Source organism: Hoplias malabaricus, chromosome 4 (assembly GCF_029633855.1).
Source record: "Hoplias malabaricus isolate fHopMal1 chromosome 4, fHopMal1.hap1, whole genome shotgun sequence".
Lineage (NCBI taxonomy): Eukaryota > Metazoa > Chordata > Actinopteri > Characiformes > Erythrinidae > Hoplias > Hoplias malabaricus.
This window is the reverse complement of record NC_089803.1, coordinates 27,914,034-27,932,369: the sequence shown is the minus strand read 5'-3', so window position 1 is coordinate 27,932,369 and position 18,336 is coordinate 27,914,034.

Sequence of the window (18,336 nt, the reverse complement as noted above, 5' to 3'; positions counted from 1 at the left end):
ACCCCTGGAGCCAGGACTGGGGGTAGTGTCCGACGGCGGGCGCCTCGTGGCCGGGCAGCCCACTTAACCAGGCTGTGCTCAGCCCGAAATGGCAACGTGGGAGGATCATGTGGGCTCACCACCCGCAAGATCCAGAGTAGGGGTGCGGTGCAATGCCCATGGGGCACAGAGTGGGGGTGAAGGGGCCCCTGGTGTTGTGGAACTTGTCAGCAGAAACTGGTTCTTGGTACGTGGAACATAACCTCACCGGGGGGAAAGAGCCAGAGCTGGTGTGTGAGGTTGAGAGATACCAGCTAGATATAGTTGGGCTCACCTCTACACACAGTGTAGGCTCTGGAACCAAACTCCTCGATAGGGGTTGGTCTCTCTCCTACTCAGGAGTTACACAGGGTGAGAGGGGCCGGGCGGGTGTGGGGATACTCACAAGTCCCCGGCTGGCGCCTGTACAGCTGGAGTTTGTCCCAGTAAACGAGAGGGTTGCCTCAATGCGGCTCCGGCTTCCAGAGAGGAAAACTTTGACTGTTGTGTGTGCGTATGCACTGAACAGCAGCTCAGAGTATTCGGCCTTCTTGGAGGCAGTGAGTGGAGTTCTAGAGGGGATTCCATGCACTGACTCTATTGTTTTACTGGGGGACTTCAATGCTCATGTTGACAATGACTGGGTAACCTGGAGAGGAGTGATTGGGAGGAACGGCCTGCCTGATCTAAACCCGAGTGGTGTGATGTTGTTGGACTTCTGTGCTAGCAATGGTTTGTCCATAACAAACACCATGTTCGAACATAAGATTGCTCATAAGTGTATTTGGTACCAGAACACTCTGGGCCAAAGGTCAATGATCGCTTTGTGGTTATGTCTTCTGACCTGAGGCCATATGTTTTGGACACTCGGGTAAAGAGAGGGGCTGAGCTGTCAACCAATCACCATCTGGTGGTGAGTTGGATCCGATGGTGGGGAAAGCTGCCGGACAAACCTGGTAAACCCAAACATATAGTGAGGGTGTGCTGGGAAAAGCTGGCAGATGACTCTGTCCGGATGGATTTCAACTCTCACCTCCGAGAGAACTTCTCGCATGTTTCGGAGGAGGTAGGGGGAATGGAGTCTGAATGGACACTGTTCCGGACCTCTATCATGGAAGCGGCAGCATGTAGCTGTGGTCAAAAGCTTGTCCGTACCTGTTATGGCGGCAACCCAAGAACCCGTTGGTAGACATCGGGGGTGAGGGAAGCTGTCAAGCGGAAGAAGGAGGCTTTTCGGGATTGACTAGCTCAGGGAACTTCCGATTCTGCTGATAGGTACCGGCAGGCGAAAAAGGCTGCAGCTGTGGCAGTTGCTGAAGCAAAATCTAGAGCATGGGAGGATTTTGGAGAGGCCATGGAGAATGACTTCCGGGCGGCCTCAAAGCTGTGCTCAACAAGGATGGTGAAACTCTGAACTCGACTGAGCGTATTGTTGGGTGTTGGTTGGAGCACTTTGAGGAACTCCTTAACCCGAGAGACATGCCTCCTGTGCAGGGGGTAGGGCCAGAAGTGTCTGGTGGGTCAGATTCCATTTCCTTGGTTGAAGTCACTGAGGTGGTGAAAAAGCTTTGCAGTGGCCGTCCGATAGTCGAACCTAGGATTTTGGAGAAACAATGCCGATTTCGTCCTGGCCGTGGAACTGTGGACCAACTCTTTACTTTTTCACAGATGATTGAGGGGGCGTGGGAATTTGCTACTCCACTCTACACATGCTTTGTGGATTTTGAGAAGGCATATGACCGTGTTCCCCGAGAGATTCTGTGGGAGGTGCTCCGGGAGTATGGGGTGCCAGGGTCGCTACGGCGAGCCGTACGGTCCTTGTACTCTCAGAGTTTGAGTTGTGTTCGCATCCTTGGTAGTAAGTCAAGCTTGTTCAGTGTGGGCATTGGACTCCATCAGGGCTGTGCCTTGTCTCTACTCCTGTTCCTGATATTCATGGACAGGGTGGCGCGGCGTTGCCTGGGGCAGGAGGGCTTCCGTCGATGAGCTCAGGAGGTGGCATCTCTGCTTTTCGCAGACGATGTGGTTCTTCTGCCTTCTTCGCACGGAGGCCTCCAGCGTTCACTTGAGCAGTTTGCAGCCGAGTGTGAAGCGGTCGGTATGCGGATCATCTCCCGGAAACAGATGGCATGCTCCCTTCAGGTAAAGGGTGAGAAACTGCCCCAAGTATCTCGGGTTCAAGTATCTCGGATTCTTGTTCACGAGTGATGGGAAAAGGGATAGTGAGATTGACCGTAGGATAGGTGCAGCGTCTGCAGAAATGCAGTCACTGTACCGCACCGTTGTGGTGAAGAGAGAGCTGAGCCATAAAGCAAAGCTCTCAATTTACCGGTCAGCCTACGTCCCCACTCTCACCTATGGTCATGAGCTCTGGGTAATGACAGAAAGAACAAGATCGCGGATACAAGCGGCCAAAATTAGCTTTCTCCGACAGGTTGCTGGGCGTACTCTCCGTGATCGGGTGAGGAGCTCAGTGACTAGGGAGGAGCTCAGAGTAGAGTCGCTGCTCCTTCGCGTTGAGAGAAGTCAGTTGAGGTGGTTTGGTCATCTGATCAGGATGCCTCCTGGACGCCTCCCACTGGAGGTATACCAGGCACATCCAACTGGAAGGAGGCCCGGGGGTAGACCCAGGACACGCTGGAGGGATTATATCTCCCGGCTGGCCTGGGAACGCCTTGGGATCCCCCAGGAGGAATTGGTGGATGTTGCGAGGGACAGAGACGTCTGGGCTTCTTTGCTCGCCCTGTTGCCACCGCAACCCTGAAATGGAAAAGCGGAAAAGAAGATGAGATGAGATGAGATCTGTAATGATTAAAATCTACATAAATGCATTGGCAAAAGCATTTCTATCATTTTGGACTTTACGATTAGGTTAACGTTTAGAACTATAATTTTTAGGTTAGGTTAACATTTAATTAGATTAGATTAGATTACATTAGATTAGAGTTAATTATTGAATAGCAATATTTAAAATGTTAGGTTAACGTTTGGAACTATAATTTTAAGTCTATTTTTTTCACACTGGGTTGCCATATATTCATATAGAATTCATACACAATTAATGAATCTTGCAAATAATCTTTTAGAAAAATATATACATTTTCACCTGGCTATAATTTTACAAACCGGATTCCAAAAAAGTTGGGACACCAAACAAATTATGAATAAAAACTGAATACAATTATATGGAGATGGCAAATGTCAATATTTTATTCGTAATAGAACATAGATGACAGATCAAAACTTTAATCTGAGTAAATGTAACATTTTAAAGGAAAAATATGTTGATTCAAAATTTCATGGCGTCAACAAATCCCAAAAAAGTTGGGACAAGGCTATTTTTTACCACTGTGTGGCATCCCCCCTTCTTCTTACAACACTCAAGAGATGTCTGGGGACAGAGGAGACCAGTTTCTCAAGTTTAGAAATAGGAATGCTCTCCCATTCATAATACAGGCCTCTAACAGTTCGATCGTCTTGGGCCTTCTTTGTCGCACCTTCCTCGTTATGATGCGCCAAATGTTCTCTATAGGTGAAAGATCTGGACTGCAGGCTGATCATTTCAGTACCCAGATCCTTCTCCTACGTAGCCATGATGTTGTGATTGCTGCAGAATGTGGTCTGGCATTATCTTGTTGAAAAATGCAGGGTCTTCCCTGAAAGAGATGATGTCTAGATGGGAGCATATGTTGTTCTAGAACCTGAACATAGTTCTCTGCATTAATGGTGCCTTTCCAGACATGCAAGCTGCCCATGCCACAAGCACTCATGCAACCCCATACCGTTAGAGATGCAGGCTTCTGAACGGAGCGTTGATAACAACTTGGGTTATCCTTGTCCTCTCTGGTCCGGATGACATGGCGTCCCAGTGTTCCATAAAGATCTTCAAATCGTGACTCATCTGACCACAGAGCAGTTTTCCATTTTGCCACACTCCATTTTAAAAGACCCCTGGCCCAGTGCAAACGTCTGAGCTTGTGGAGCTTGCTTAGAAATGGCTTCCTCTTTGCACTGTAGAGTTTCAGCTGGCAACGGTGGATTGTGTTCACTGACAATGATTTCTGGAAGTATTCCTGAGCCCATTCTGTTATTTCCTTGACAGTGGCATTCCTGTTTGAGGTGCAGTGACGTTTAAGGGCCTGGATATCACGAGCATCCAGTAGAGCTTTACGGCCTTGACCCTTACGCACAGCAATTGTTCCAGATTCTCTGAATCTTTTGATGATGTTATGCACGGTTGATGATGATAACTTAAAAGTCTTTGCTATTTTACGCTGGGTAACACCATTCTGGTATTGCTGTACTATATTTCTGCGCAACAATGGTGGAATTGGTGATCCTCTTACCATCTTGGCTTCAGAGAGACACTGACACTCTGAGAAGCTCTTTTTATACCCAATCATGTTGTCAATTGACCTAATTAGTGTTAATTGGTCTTCCAGCTGTTCGTTATATGCTCAATTTACTTTTTTCAGCCACTTATTGCTACTTGTCCCAACTTCTTTGGGATTTGTTGACACTGTGAAATTTTGAATCAACATATTTTTCCTTTAAAATGTTACATTTACTCAGATTAAACTTTTGATCTGTTTTTATTCTTTATTCTATTTTTATAATTTGTTTAGTGTCCCAACTTTTTTGGAATCCAGTTTGTAATAATTGTTTTATGATAGAATGATATATGCTGAAATGAAAATAAAATAGTATTTTCTGCCAAATATATGTATTTTGTGCTGATAGAAACAATGTAGTATCACAAAAATGGTGACTTTTCAGGAGAGATTTCATCTTAAATTTGGAATGGAAGTTAATATAAATAAATATTAGGGAATATGATTTTGATCCCAGGCGGCACGGTGGGGTCGCAGTCACACAGCTCCAGGGACCTGGAGGTTGTGGGTTCGAGTCCCGCTCCGGGTGACTGTCTGTGAGGAGTTTGGTGTGTTCTCCCCGTGTCCGTGTGGGTTTCCTCCGCGTGCTCTGGTTTCCTCCCACAGTCCAAAAACACACGTTGGTAGGTGGACTGGCGACTCAATAAGAGTCCGTAGGTGTGTGTGGGTGTGTCTGTGTTGCCCTGTGAAGGACTGGCACCCCCTCCAGGGTGTATTCCTGCCTTGCGCCCAATGATTCCAGGTAGGCTCTGGACCCACCGCGACCCTGAACTGAATAAGCGGTTACAGAGGATGAATGAATGAATTTTGATCCCTTCTACCTTCCAAGGCAATTCAGTTTTTTACCTCAGCTTTCACCCTGTATAAACTTCAGTCAAGAATAGCATTCATTCATTATAAACAAGGTTTCAGTGGTTCCAGAGCCTATTGGGCACAAAGCAGAAACTCAACCTGGACAAGGTGCCAGTCCATTGCAAGAAGGATATCACACACTCCACCAATAACTCACACACACATGGACAGTTTCACATAGACAGTTGACTTGTCAGCATATGTTTTCACATTGTGGGATGGACCCATATAGACAAAAGGAAAACAAACCAAATTCCTTGCACAATGAACAGAGATGACTGAACCCAGGACCTCAAAACCCTGGAGATGTGTCAGCAACACTGCCAGTAACACCAACTTTCTGACCCGTGGTCTTTTCAAACTTAGGAAAAAGTAATACAGAAGTGATAAGAAACAGAGACACAAGGTTCTGGTCCCACAGTGACAGTACTTATCTGTGGTACGACTTCCTTCAAGCCTTGTAGTGTAACAATCCTCATTCGCAAGAAGCAATGATCTTATCCTTTTACACTGAATTCAGTGAAGTATAATTTCCCTAACTGTCTCATTGCCACTCAGATCCTTAATTCATTATAAAAAAATATCTTCTGGATAAAATGTGCAGTGGCCTAAACTTCAGCTGTGGGCTTAGGAAGACAGTGACTATGAAGTTCTTTTCTTATTACTCATGGATCTTTAAGCCACAAAATCTCCTCAACCCATTTCCGTCTGTGACATCGGCAATGGTCTGCAAAGAGATGAGGAAAAAACTAAGTAAGAAGGAAAGAAAAAGGGAATACAAATCAAGTACAACAAAATTCTCCTCAATCCTTGGAAGTGAAAATATTTCTTGATACATGTCAGGGTCAGGGGGAAAAAAGGTTCCCCCAGTCCCTCTTGAGCTTTGGACTGAACATAATTGGTTGTGTTCAGCTCTGCTTGCTTGCTCTGTGGTTTATCATGGCTCTGTGCTGCTTCATGGCCCTGCACTGGTTTGAGAATAAAGTCCGACAAGGCCAGAATTTTGCAGGGAGTTTACAATACCAGGGAATTGAACCAACTTATGTGCCAGCTTTGATTATTCACAGAGTGAAAGAATATACTGCTTTTTATCTGTGGGTTCTGTTGTTTCTCACTATTATTATTATGCTTGAAAACAGAGTTCATGTAATTGCATTCAGCACCAAGTTAATTGGTGAGGTCAGGTGCAGATTTTGAATGATTAGATTTGGATCATTCTGATTCCAACAAATTTATGGGATGGTGTCTGTCACTCCAGCGAATGCACTTAGAGTGCTTCATGGCTCAGTACTGAGGTGCTTTATATCAATATAGTCCAGTATTTTTTTTTTTTTTATTGGGCATTGTGACTTTTAGACATGCATTACCAGTCAAATGTTTGGACACTCCTACTCATTAATCCTTGGTGGAGCTGGGCTATTCATGGTAAATGACTGTACCAGCCCTACATCTGCACAACCCAAGTTATGGTCTCAAACTCCTTAAGAAAGTAAGCAGTTCTGCAAATTAACTCTTGACGAGGCCACAGCTGTTCACTGAAAACCATTCCAGGTAACAACCTTATGAAGCTGATTGAGTGCCAAGAGTGTGCAAAGCTGTCATCAAAGCAATAGGTGGCTACTTTGAAGAATCTAAAGTCTAAAGCATATTCTGGTTTGTTTAAAACTTTTTTGTTTACTACATAATTCCATATGTGTTCTTTCATAGTTTTAATGAATAGACTTCCATATTAATTTACAATATTGAAAATAATAATAATAAAAAAAAAAACATTGAATAAGATAATGTCCAAACTTTTGACTGGTATTGTACATTCACAATGTGTGAAAAAAATGGCCCAAAACAAAGGAAACATCCCATGAGTGGTATATTCTGCTGCTTTCATCTAATTCCATGATTTCCTATGAAGATTATATAAGCTGCATGTTCAAAAATTAAGTGCCATCTACCAATTAATTGCAAATGTATTTTATGTTAAAGCTGTGGGGCATTTCTATAGAGATTCCACAAGCTGTATAACCTATGTTAGGAACAGGTTAATTTTGAAGTAGCTAAATTCACTAAATAGAAGGGCTGTCTTGGTACTTTGCGATTTAAAGTGTTCTTTTAGTATTATTTCATTTTTGTTTTGCAAAAAGCCATTAAAACAAAACTTTTATATCACTGACTAGAAAATGCTTACCTAGACATTTATAATGGTATATATGGAGTACACACATTTCCACCATATTCCCAAACTCATTTGGTCTGTTCTGTTTATCCTAGATGTACTTAGGCAGTTGGTAAGCTTTACAAATGTTCATAGCATATGCCACATCAGAAAGCACAGACTGTACACAAAAGGTTCTATTGAAATAGAGTAGAAATAACACTTCTGTCTGTAGACTTCCATTATTATTATTGAATAAGGTGCACTCATTGTGGACAAGTGCTGTTACTCCAAAGCACTTCTTGAGCTTAAGGCCACAGTTTTCAATGCCAAGTGCTAGCACTCTATAAAAATCTTTCTCAGCACTGTACTATGGGACAGTAGAGCTGTTTTCGTTGAAGTGATTGAGCTCCATCCAATACCTCTGGGATGAGTTGGAGTGGTGTTGTGATCCAGAACTAATCATCTAACATCAATACCTGACCTCACAAATGTTTGTGTGGCTGAAATGGCATCAAACCCCCAGAGAAATGCTTCTAGTTTAAAGCTTACCCAGATGAGTAGAGGCTGTTACTGTAGAAAAAGGGACAAATCCTTTATAAATACCCTTGATGTTCAGAGGAAATTTTGGATGACCAATCGTTAATAAATGGCTGGCTTCTAGACTAACTTCAAAACATTACTTTGGAATGGAGTCTATGGACAATGAAAGCTAGCAGCTCACAAAGAGTTAGTAGCTACACCAAACAATGTTGCTCTCTCCTTTTTCTTGCTTAAATGTAAAATAATGTCTGAGTTTCCAAGACAATAAATGCATTTCTCTTCTGGCTGTGTTGTGCCAGCTCTGGGACCTTGAGTGAGCATTACTAAGCTGGAAATATGTTGTGTGTTTTATTTCCAGAGATTTAAGGAAAGATATGATCAGTATAATTTAATCTGAGAGTGAAAAAAAAACATTAATAGAAATTAACTATTATCTTCTGACTGAAATTTTTGTGCAGATTCCTGAATGTTTTCATGTAAAACAAAAAGAAAAGAAAACCCTGATCCCTCAACACCTCCTAAAGAAGTTAAATAATGATATCTCTGCACCATGCCACATTTAACATTTTCCCAACTGCATTGATACATAATACTGGGGGCTCCTGAAAAGCTCATTTTGATGAGTTGGGAGTGAAAAGGTATTGTGCCACATCACTAACTGTAGCTTTTGGGAAGTCAATGTTTAGACATTCTTGCAGTTCTATCATTATTGTTGCTGGGTTTGTGCTAAACACTGAGATCAATCTTTTTAGGCAAGGCAAGGCAAGGCAAGTTTATTTATAGAGCACCTTTCATACAGAAGCAATTCAAAGTGCTTTACAGAAAAAGAAATTACATTAAAAGCCAGAGTAAAATCATAAATTCCAATAAGACAATTACATAAAAAGAGTAAAATGATTAAAATGATTAAAACAATTTAAAATGACAATAAATGAAAAGAAATAAAAGAAATAAAATGCCGTTACAGAAAAGTGCAGAATATTTTAAACTGAGCTGTAAGCCTGCTCAAACAAGAGAGTTTTAAGTCTTGATTTAAATGTGTCTAACGTTGGGGCACTTCTAATATTCTCAGACAGCTGGTTCCATTTAAAAGTGGCATAGTAGCTAAATGCTGCCTCTCCATGTTTAGTTTTGACCCGAGGCAGGACTAACTGACTAGTTCCTAAAGATCTGAGATCTCTGCTCGGCTCATATCTCTGTAGCAGATCTGATAAATACGCTGGTCCTACCCCATTGAGACATTTATAAACCAGTAATAACACCTTAAAGTCTATTCTATAACAGACTGGTATCCAGTGTAAGGATTTGAGGATGGGGGTGATATGATCTCTTCTTTTGCTCCGAGTGAGAACTCTGGCAGCTGCATTTTGAATCAGCTGAAGCTGTTTAATGGTCTTTTTTGGAAGTCCAGCTAAGAGACCATTACAGTAATCAATCCTGCTAGAAATAAAAGCATGGATAAGTTTCTCTAGGTCTGGTTTAGTCAGAAAATCTCTAATCTTACTGATGTTCTTAAGATGGTAAAATGCTGATCTAGTAACCGCTTTAATATGACTACTAAAACTGAGATCTGAGTCCATTGATACACCAAGGTTGCGAGCCAGTTCTTTAGATTTGAGGGCTCTCGAGTCCAGATACGTAGCCAATCTTTGTCTCTCAGTGCTATTCCCAAATAGTATAATCTCAGTTTTATCTTTATTCAGCTGCAGAAAATTGTGTCCCATCCAGTTTGTGATGTGTTCAAGGCACTTGCTTAATAAGTCAACTGGGCCAGAGTCGTTTGGGGACAGGGCCATGTAAATCTGAGTATCATCTGCATAGCTGTGATAGGACAGCCCATAGTTCTGTAGAATCTGGCCAAGAGGAAGCATATATAAATTAAATAAAAGTGGACCAAGAATAGAGCCCTGGGGGACACCACAGGTTACTGGCATGTTCTCTGAAATATTATTTTCTATTTCTACAAAGTAGTTCCTGCCTTCCAGGTAAGAAATGAACCACTTCAGGACTGTTCCTGAGAGTCCAACCCAGTTTGCGAGTCTATCTATAAGAATCTTATGGTCAATGGTATCAAAGGCAGCACTAAGGTCAAGAAGTAATAGAAGAGATACCTTTCCAGCCTCTGTATTTAAGCGGATGTCATTAATTACCTTGATTAGAGCAGTCTCAGTGCTGTGATTAGACCGGAACCCGGACTGGAATTTGTCTAGGCTACTGTTTATGGACAAGAAACCAGTGATTTGCCTGAAAACTATTTTCTCAATGATTTTGCCCATGAACGGTAGATTAGAAATTGGCCTGTAGTTACTTATCAGAGAAGATTCTAAATTTTTCTTTTTTAGAAGAGGCTTTACAACTGCAGTTTTTAGTGAGCTCGGAAAAACCCCCGACATGAGTGAGGTGTTTACAATGTGGAGTATGTCTGGTGCTATAGTGTGAAACACACTCTTTAAAAAATTGGTTGGTAGTATGTCACGACTGCAAGTGGATGATTTGAGATGATTAACTGTGTCAGTTAAAATATTACTATCAACAGTACTGAACTCTGACATTTTAACTAAGGAGTTTTTATGAGGTGATGGAGAGGGTACAGACTCATTGTTGGATATAGATGTACTAATCGCTTGTCTGATATTCTGGATTTTAGTGTTAAAAAAGAATGCAAACTCATTACATCTCTCAGTTGATACTAATTCAGGGGCCATTGGTGTGGGTGAGTTAGTAAGTCTGTCGACCACGGTGAAGAGGATTTTGCTGTTGTTAGTGTTATTGTTGATGATGCTAGAGAAATAGGATTGTCGTGTTTTGCATATTGTCGCGTTGTATTGACGTAGCCTATCTTTGTAGATTTCTTTGTGAATATGAAGACTTGTTTTACGCCATCTGCGTTCTGCCTTGCGACACTCCCTCTTTTGGATTTGAACAACAGAAGCATTTCTCCATGGTGCTTTCTGTTTGCAAGACAAGGCCTTCATTTTAACTGGCGCAATCTCATCCATTACACTGACAATTTTTGTATTAAAACTATTCAGCAAATCATCAACAGAGTTGGATCGTTCACATGGTGAAGTGCACAATTTACTCATGAAAAGTGTAGCTGTGCAGTCCTTTATAATCCTTTTCTTGACACAAACTCTTCTATCTCTGATGACTGGTGAGGCCCACATATCAAAGAACACACAGTAGTGATCTGACAGTGCGACGTCCTTCACAGTCACTGATATGTTGAGACTCTTTGAGATAACAATATCCAGCGTGTGACCATGACAATGAGTACTCCCTGTAACATGCTGTGAAAGACCAAAAGAGTCCAATATGGCAAGTAGTTCCTTGGCAAAACAGTCCTTGGGATTGTCGATATGTATGTTAAAGTCACCAGCAATAACAAAATGGTCAAAGTCTGTAGAAATAAAGGACAGCATCTCTGTAAATTCATCAATAAAATTAGCGCTGTACTTCGGAGGCCTGTAGACAGTTACTAGTAATATCTGTGGTGTCCCTTTCAAAACTACACAGAGATTCTCAAATGTTGTGAAGTCTCCAAATGATAACTGCTTGCACTGAAAAGAACCATGGAACAAAGCAGCTAGACCTCCACCTTTTCTGCTGGCACGAGATGCATTTAAAAAATGAAAATCTGGAGGAGCCGACTCCAATAAAACAGTTGCAGCACTACATTCATTTAGCCAAGTCTCAGTTAAAAGTATAAAATCAAGCCCATGTGCTGTAATAAAATCATTAATTAAGTGTGATTTGTTTGTGAGAGATCTGATATTTAGAAGAGCTAACTTAGTAACTTGTGCACTTTGCCACAGAATCTCTGTTTCACATTTTATTTGCTGTAGATTAGCTACATTCACAGAATCTGACCTGAACTCTCTGTTCTTTCTCTCTCTGATAAGTACTGGAATGGGAGAGATTACAGGCATCAAAGGTCCAAGCTTGTTTTGAAAACATGTACTGCTGACATCATCACTGCAGCAGCCAGGACCCGAAAAACATCACTTTTCTTTGCCCTTATCAGCTGACGAAGCTGTGTGAAGCTCCTGCTGGCGATGGGGCCGTGAGCGAAGGTGCCTTTCCGGGGGTTGAGGAGCTTGTCTTTTCCGTTGAGGTGCTCTATGTGGTGATGGAGTGTGATTATTCTTAGGGGACAGTCTGGGGGACTGCAGTGGATAAGTGGCAGTAGATGATGGTGGAGTAGAAGCTGGGGTGGTTCTTCTTTGCACCTGAGGGCTGGCTGACAGGGAAAGTGACAGCCTTGTCCCAGCCGAAACCAGCTTCTCCATGGCTGCTGGGAGGTTCAGGTGGGGTGATGTGGGGGGGGAGATAGAGGACAAGGAGGATTCCTCTTTGGGTTTTGGTGTCTCTGGCAGCTGATAGAGTTGGTCATTGCCACTCATGTCCAGTGTCTGATGCTCCCTCAGGTCGTCCTCAGTGGAGAGAGGATGTTCCGGCTCTGACATGGTGTCATCAGCTTGTACAGGAGAGTTCCTGGATGTTGATGCTGATGCGCCACCCCCAAGAGAAGTAGATAGATTGCACACTGAGAAAATGAGATTGTCTGTCAGAAGTTTAACACCCCTCTTGTTTGTGTGCAGTCCGTCTCTCCTAAAAAGTTCTCTCTTCCCAAAAAACAAGTTAAAATTGTCAATGAAGTTCAGTCCATTTGACCTGCAGCTGTTCTGTAGCCATGTGTTTAATCCCAGTAACCTTGAGAACATATTGGTGCCTCCTGCAGGTAGAGGTCCACTGATGAAAAATTGTATGTTGAACCTACTGAATGTGTTAATGAGGTCATTAAAGTCTCTTTTTAAAACTTCAGACTCCTGCTTGATAGTGTCATTCTTTCCAACGTGTACAATAATCCTCTTCACATTGGTGTACTCAGCCAGTACAGCTGGAAACTTTGCAGTAAGTTCAGGCACGGTGATGTTTGGCTCGCATCTCACTATGAGTTTTGGGTTTGTTACCCCATTAACAGTGTCATCTCCAAAGATCAGGGTGTCTGCAGTAGGTTTGTTAGAGTTTTGAGACTGACTGACACTTCTGGCACTTTCTGTGCTGTGTTTACTGCGTTTGTGATTCTCACGAAGGGCATGCAGTGGTTCAAACCTGTTTTTCAGCTGCAGTGAATAAGACCGGTTTTCTGGTTTGGGTCTGTGCTGTGCTCTCTCAGCAGCAGTGTTAGGTTTAGCAGCTGAAATCCCTGGACCAGCTGTGGTACCAGGAGTAGAGGACGAGACTACAGAGCTATACAAAGCACGGCGCTTGGGTCTAGCTTCAATCTGCACCCATTGCCCGTCTCTAGTTGTACTCACAGCAGTGTTGCCATTTACTCGATCCTCTGGTCTAGATCTGTGTCCCTCCACTGTCCGCTGCTCCGTTAGGTCCTCAGCCCACTGTCTGCTGCCCGTACTCCCACTCACTGTTACTCCTCGCGCAGGTCCGACATGCCAGTCCTTAAACTCTGATAACAGGTTCCGAAAATCCCTTTCCAAAGCTGACATTCTCTGTAGAAGTCCGTAGCAATTCTGACAGCACATGTGTTGAACAAAATGAAGAGGCATTTCACAAGTTTCTTCTACTGTAGCCTGATGAAATATCCTGGTTGTTGGAACAGTCCTGGTTCCTAGAGCAATCACACTACTTTAACAAGTATCAAAAGCAGAAAATATCCAGTTTTGGCTTCGTAGTGCTGCTGATTTGTGTATATTTAAAAGCTCAGATACTCTATCACAGGAAAAACAAGTCGGTTTTGAAAAAATAAAAGGAAAGAAATAGAAGATAGCAGAGCTAAGCAGCAAAGCATCTGAACGGCAAGGAAGCAGGAAGCAAATGGAGATTTTAGCAAGTGAAATGCTTAAAAATATTAAGGAATGTCACACTACCTCAGAAGTGGCTGAGAGGTCTCAGACTATAGAGAGCCAAAATGACATGAGCATTGTGATCTTGTGCACTTGATCTGTGAATCCTATTTTATTTGTGAGTTTCAGATATTCGTCAGGCCTGAAGCTAAACCCAAAAAACAAAAACTTTATAAAACAAGAGAAACATAGTCAGTCTTTGTATATACTTGTGAAGAAAGGTGTCATGCTTGGAGAATAAAACCTTTTCTGTTCATCCTGCTTTGCATCATCGGTTGATGTTTTTTTACATCACTTTAGCCCTGCAGCGAAAATGCTGTGATTCAACTTGCCTCTGTCACATGACATTCTCCTCTCAATCTGTCACATCCTTTAAGATGATGGGGCTGCAGTGGGACACATAGAGAAGCACTCAGAGTACACACCACTGCATGGGTCAGTCTTTTCAACTGCACTGACCAGGCCAGCCTGGGGGTCATCCATAGAGACCATGCATAATCCCACCATTCTCAGAAACTAATGGAGTTTATGCTCCAAATATAGATTGTGGTAAAATGTAGATTGTACATTTCCAGCCACTGGCCAGAGGACTAAGAAAATAACAAATTATTTTATTATGGATATTTGGGAGTTTTCATTTGCTGCCCCTGGAGTACATGGGCATGACCTGAAACACTATCAGAAAATAACATAAAAACAGGACTGAAATATCCACCCCAGCAACAGAGCAGGTTAATATATACTCAAGCATTCCAATCTTCCAACTCCCCAAAGAATGTGCTCTTTTTTGAAATTTGGAAAGGAAGAAATACCCTGACTGCATGTTCGTTCTCTGACTTAAAATGAGAATCACTATTGGCAGGGTACAAAAAGCTGTCTGTGTCTAAACCTACACAGTATCAGCTGTCTCTGCAAAGTGTCTTACTTTTTGGAAATAACACTTTATAAAAAAGTTTACCTGAAAGAATAAAATCCTAAAGTTTGAGGTGATATTTAATTTTAGAAGTGACTACACAAATCAATAATATAAAGTACACCATGACAGAAATGTCTCTACATTGAATGCTATACAAAGTTAATGTGGTGCAGTTTATACTCATTAAGGATAATCAGTGACCTGGCTAAAATCGCAAAATATGCTCTATTTGTTTGAGATCAGTGACTTTTTTCATTATTGTCATTATTGCTCCTGCTCTCAACTATTCTGGTCTGTTCTTGAACCTAGTTAAACACAGGTTAAAACTGGTTATTCGGAGTGAAAAAGAAGAATGAAGTCACCCCTGGGGGATCAGTACTCAGAAGAAGAACCTGACCAGTAGCTTTTTGGTCAAGTGGGCTAATTTTTCAATGGTGTGAACTGGGGATACATGAGGAGCTTAATCTTCAGCTCCTAAAGTTCCTTAAAGAAGTACACAATGAGCTGTTTTCTTTTGTGTTGATGACAATGTTACTAGTTATGGCCAGTTATGTAACTGTAGATGAGTAAGACCATTGCCATATGGTATAACACTGTTAAGAAGTAGAATGTAGGAGGAGTGGGTGCTCACCCAGAAGATCAGAGGTCTGAGCTTGCGATATTCCCAATTCATTTGCATGGTGGTGTTGAGGGCTGCTTGTTGGCAATTGCACTGAAATATATACTGGTGTTAACGACAAGAATACTCATTTATGATGGTGTGGACAGCAGCCAAGAATGCTACTGTATTTGACTCATGGCAAATGCTTAAAAGCTGGATGTCTACTAATAACATCTAAGCATTTCAAATTCTTGCAAAGAAATAGCTTGTGGCAATGTAGTTTGCGGTACTGATGATTGCTCACAATAGGTGATAAATGGGGAAAAACTTTTTAGCACAATGCTTTGCTGTAGTTTCTCTTGCCAATGTCCATGTTTGTAGATGCATTGCTACTAACGTGAATGCAGTATCATCTTTGTACAGAACTAAGCTGTTCTGTGGCAAAAAAAGAACAAGCAGCTAGCTCAACAGCAGCACTGGGGCTAGTACCATTTGGCTGTATTAATCATAACACAACTGCCTATTTTGTGTGAAGTGACTCTCAGTCTGAATTAATCTCACTGAATAATAACCAGGTGTTTGAGAACATGCTCGGTGCAGAGAGCTTGTGAAGGGTGCTTCTTAACCTGGCCTCTATCCCAGCTCTCATGCTTCTCTCTTGCTTCTCTCCCACTAGAGGAGATAAAGCAGGCAGGCAAGCTCTGGTGGGCGCATGATCTCGTTGGGGATGGGATTCGGATTTACTAAGAGCAAGCTGGAAAACACTTCTCTTCTGTCAAAAGTTTCTGGCAGCTGTAGAATGTCTTTGCATACCCCATATGCAAGTGGGACTTAGAGTGGGACTTAAAAACTAGCGGAAAATAAACAAATAAATAAACAAGTAGCCTTGCCTTTGGGTGTGTGAAGCCTCTTTCTTTCTCTACATTGCCATCAACCCCAGGTGGGGAAACAACCAATGATAAAACCAACATGCAACCTTCAAATGTGAAGCCAGATGACAAGCCTAAATATACCCAAACAACTGTTCCAAACATCTGTTCCCATGTTTGCCAGATTTACATGTTACAGTAATTCCCCCCTTGGCCGAGACCCATCTTCTAACCTGTTTACAACAGTTATGCCCCAGAGGTCCTAGAGGACAAAACAAATCTGCTGCTAGAACTTTCATTTTTGCCTTTAAAAGTATATGATAGCATTTTTTACATCACTTATAATTAGTGATCCAGCATCTCTTTGGCAGTGTAGTGAAAGTTGTTGATATGAACTCTAATTAGATGCTAATATATTAGGAGCCCATCTCTAATTAAGTCCTAATAAGTACATGATGGGTATTAATCACATGGCCTCTGGTGTAATCTCATGCCTTTTAATTTTTCCACTTTAAACACCCTTTAAAATGGCTTGTTTCATAATTAAGAGCTACGAGAAACACAAGATATGATAATGGTGTATTCCACCTTTGAACTATAAAGAGAATATTTGGGTTTTAATCCAAATATTTGAGCTTCAGTGCTGTGATATTGCATATTTATACAAAATATGCAATAATTTCAAAGCATCTGGCTAACATCTGCTCTGTTGTCAGAAGCAGTTTATTCATGAAAGAGACCAATGACTTGTAAGGAGTGCGGAATATGCTACAGCCATTCAATTACTAACTTTTTAGTTATTTTTTAAGCTAATGTTTATAAGCACTGGCTACTTGAAGGTGAACCTATTGTGGACACACAGCTTATATAATCTCCATAGAATAGAATGAAAGATTCTGGAGAGGCTGTACATGAGTCTTAGGTCACCATGCTCATTGAAACAAGGTCACAGTACTTTTCATTGTGGCTGTGTGCTTTCAGATCCTCACAGTAAATGTTCCAACATCTAGTGTGAAACCATCTTAGAAGGACAGAATAATAATAATAATAAACATGTTTTATTGCAGCAATTTGATACTCAGTTGTCTGCAGACAGTACCGAATTCATTTTAAATTAAGACTGGGGTTCTTTGAGAAAAGTAGGAACTCCTATTTGGGATTTTGACACAAATCTGAAGTTTTTGTTTTGAAATGCAAAACTCCTCATGGAACTGCCGTCTATCTCTCTGACACATATTCACTCACTTTTAGAAACTGCTTCACAAGTACGGAGTAAGATTACTGTCAAAAATAAACGTGTGCATGCTCATCTACATTCGTACATCAATATTTAAGATGTACACAAGTCTGCTGTGTGTGTGTTTTGTACGAATTCGAAAATGTACAATTATAAAGACTTACACACATGACTTGAATTATCACAGGTACGGATTATAAACATGAATTGAAAATCTTACTCCATACACAACATCTGTTCACTGCAAATGTCACAATGTCACGGGCAACTGCTGTTCACAAATGACAAAATACAGATACAAGGTTGGTTCTGGCAGGGTATATTGTTGGTCCGGTTGCTGTGTTACTGGCTGCTTCCTTCTCCTGAAAACCCCTTTCTTCTTGTCCCCTGCTCCCAGCATTTCTCATTGGCCTGGCAGAACTGCTGATGTGGTCATAATTAATGGATCTTGCATGTTTCTCCCTCCTCACTGCAGGCTGTCAGTTTAGCTCTTGTATAATTATGCTAATGGAGTGTGACATGAGTATAACAGATCAACATTTCTCTGTGAGTAATTGCTGTGCTCAGAGGTCCTCAGTGGTGAAATGCATCAGCTCTGCTCTGTGCTCGTATCCTTCCTTGGCCAGCATTTGAACTGCAGAGCTTCAGGGTCAAGACTGTTGTTTGTTTTGGAAACACAACATGGAACACAAGAGTGATGGTTCTACTCATCCTCTAATGTAGCTACTGACTTTGTTCTTCAATGACAGACCTTTTAGCCAGCTGAGCCCAGGCCTCATAAATCTAAAAATGCATGCTTTTTAGTCATTTCTCTCTCTCTCTCTCTCTCTCTCTCTCTCTCTCTCTCTCTCTCTCAAGCTCACATGGTTATGCAGTGTGGCCCAGCTTGAGTG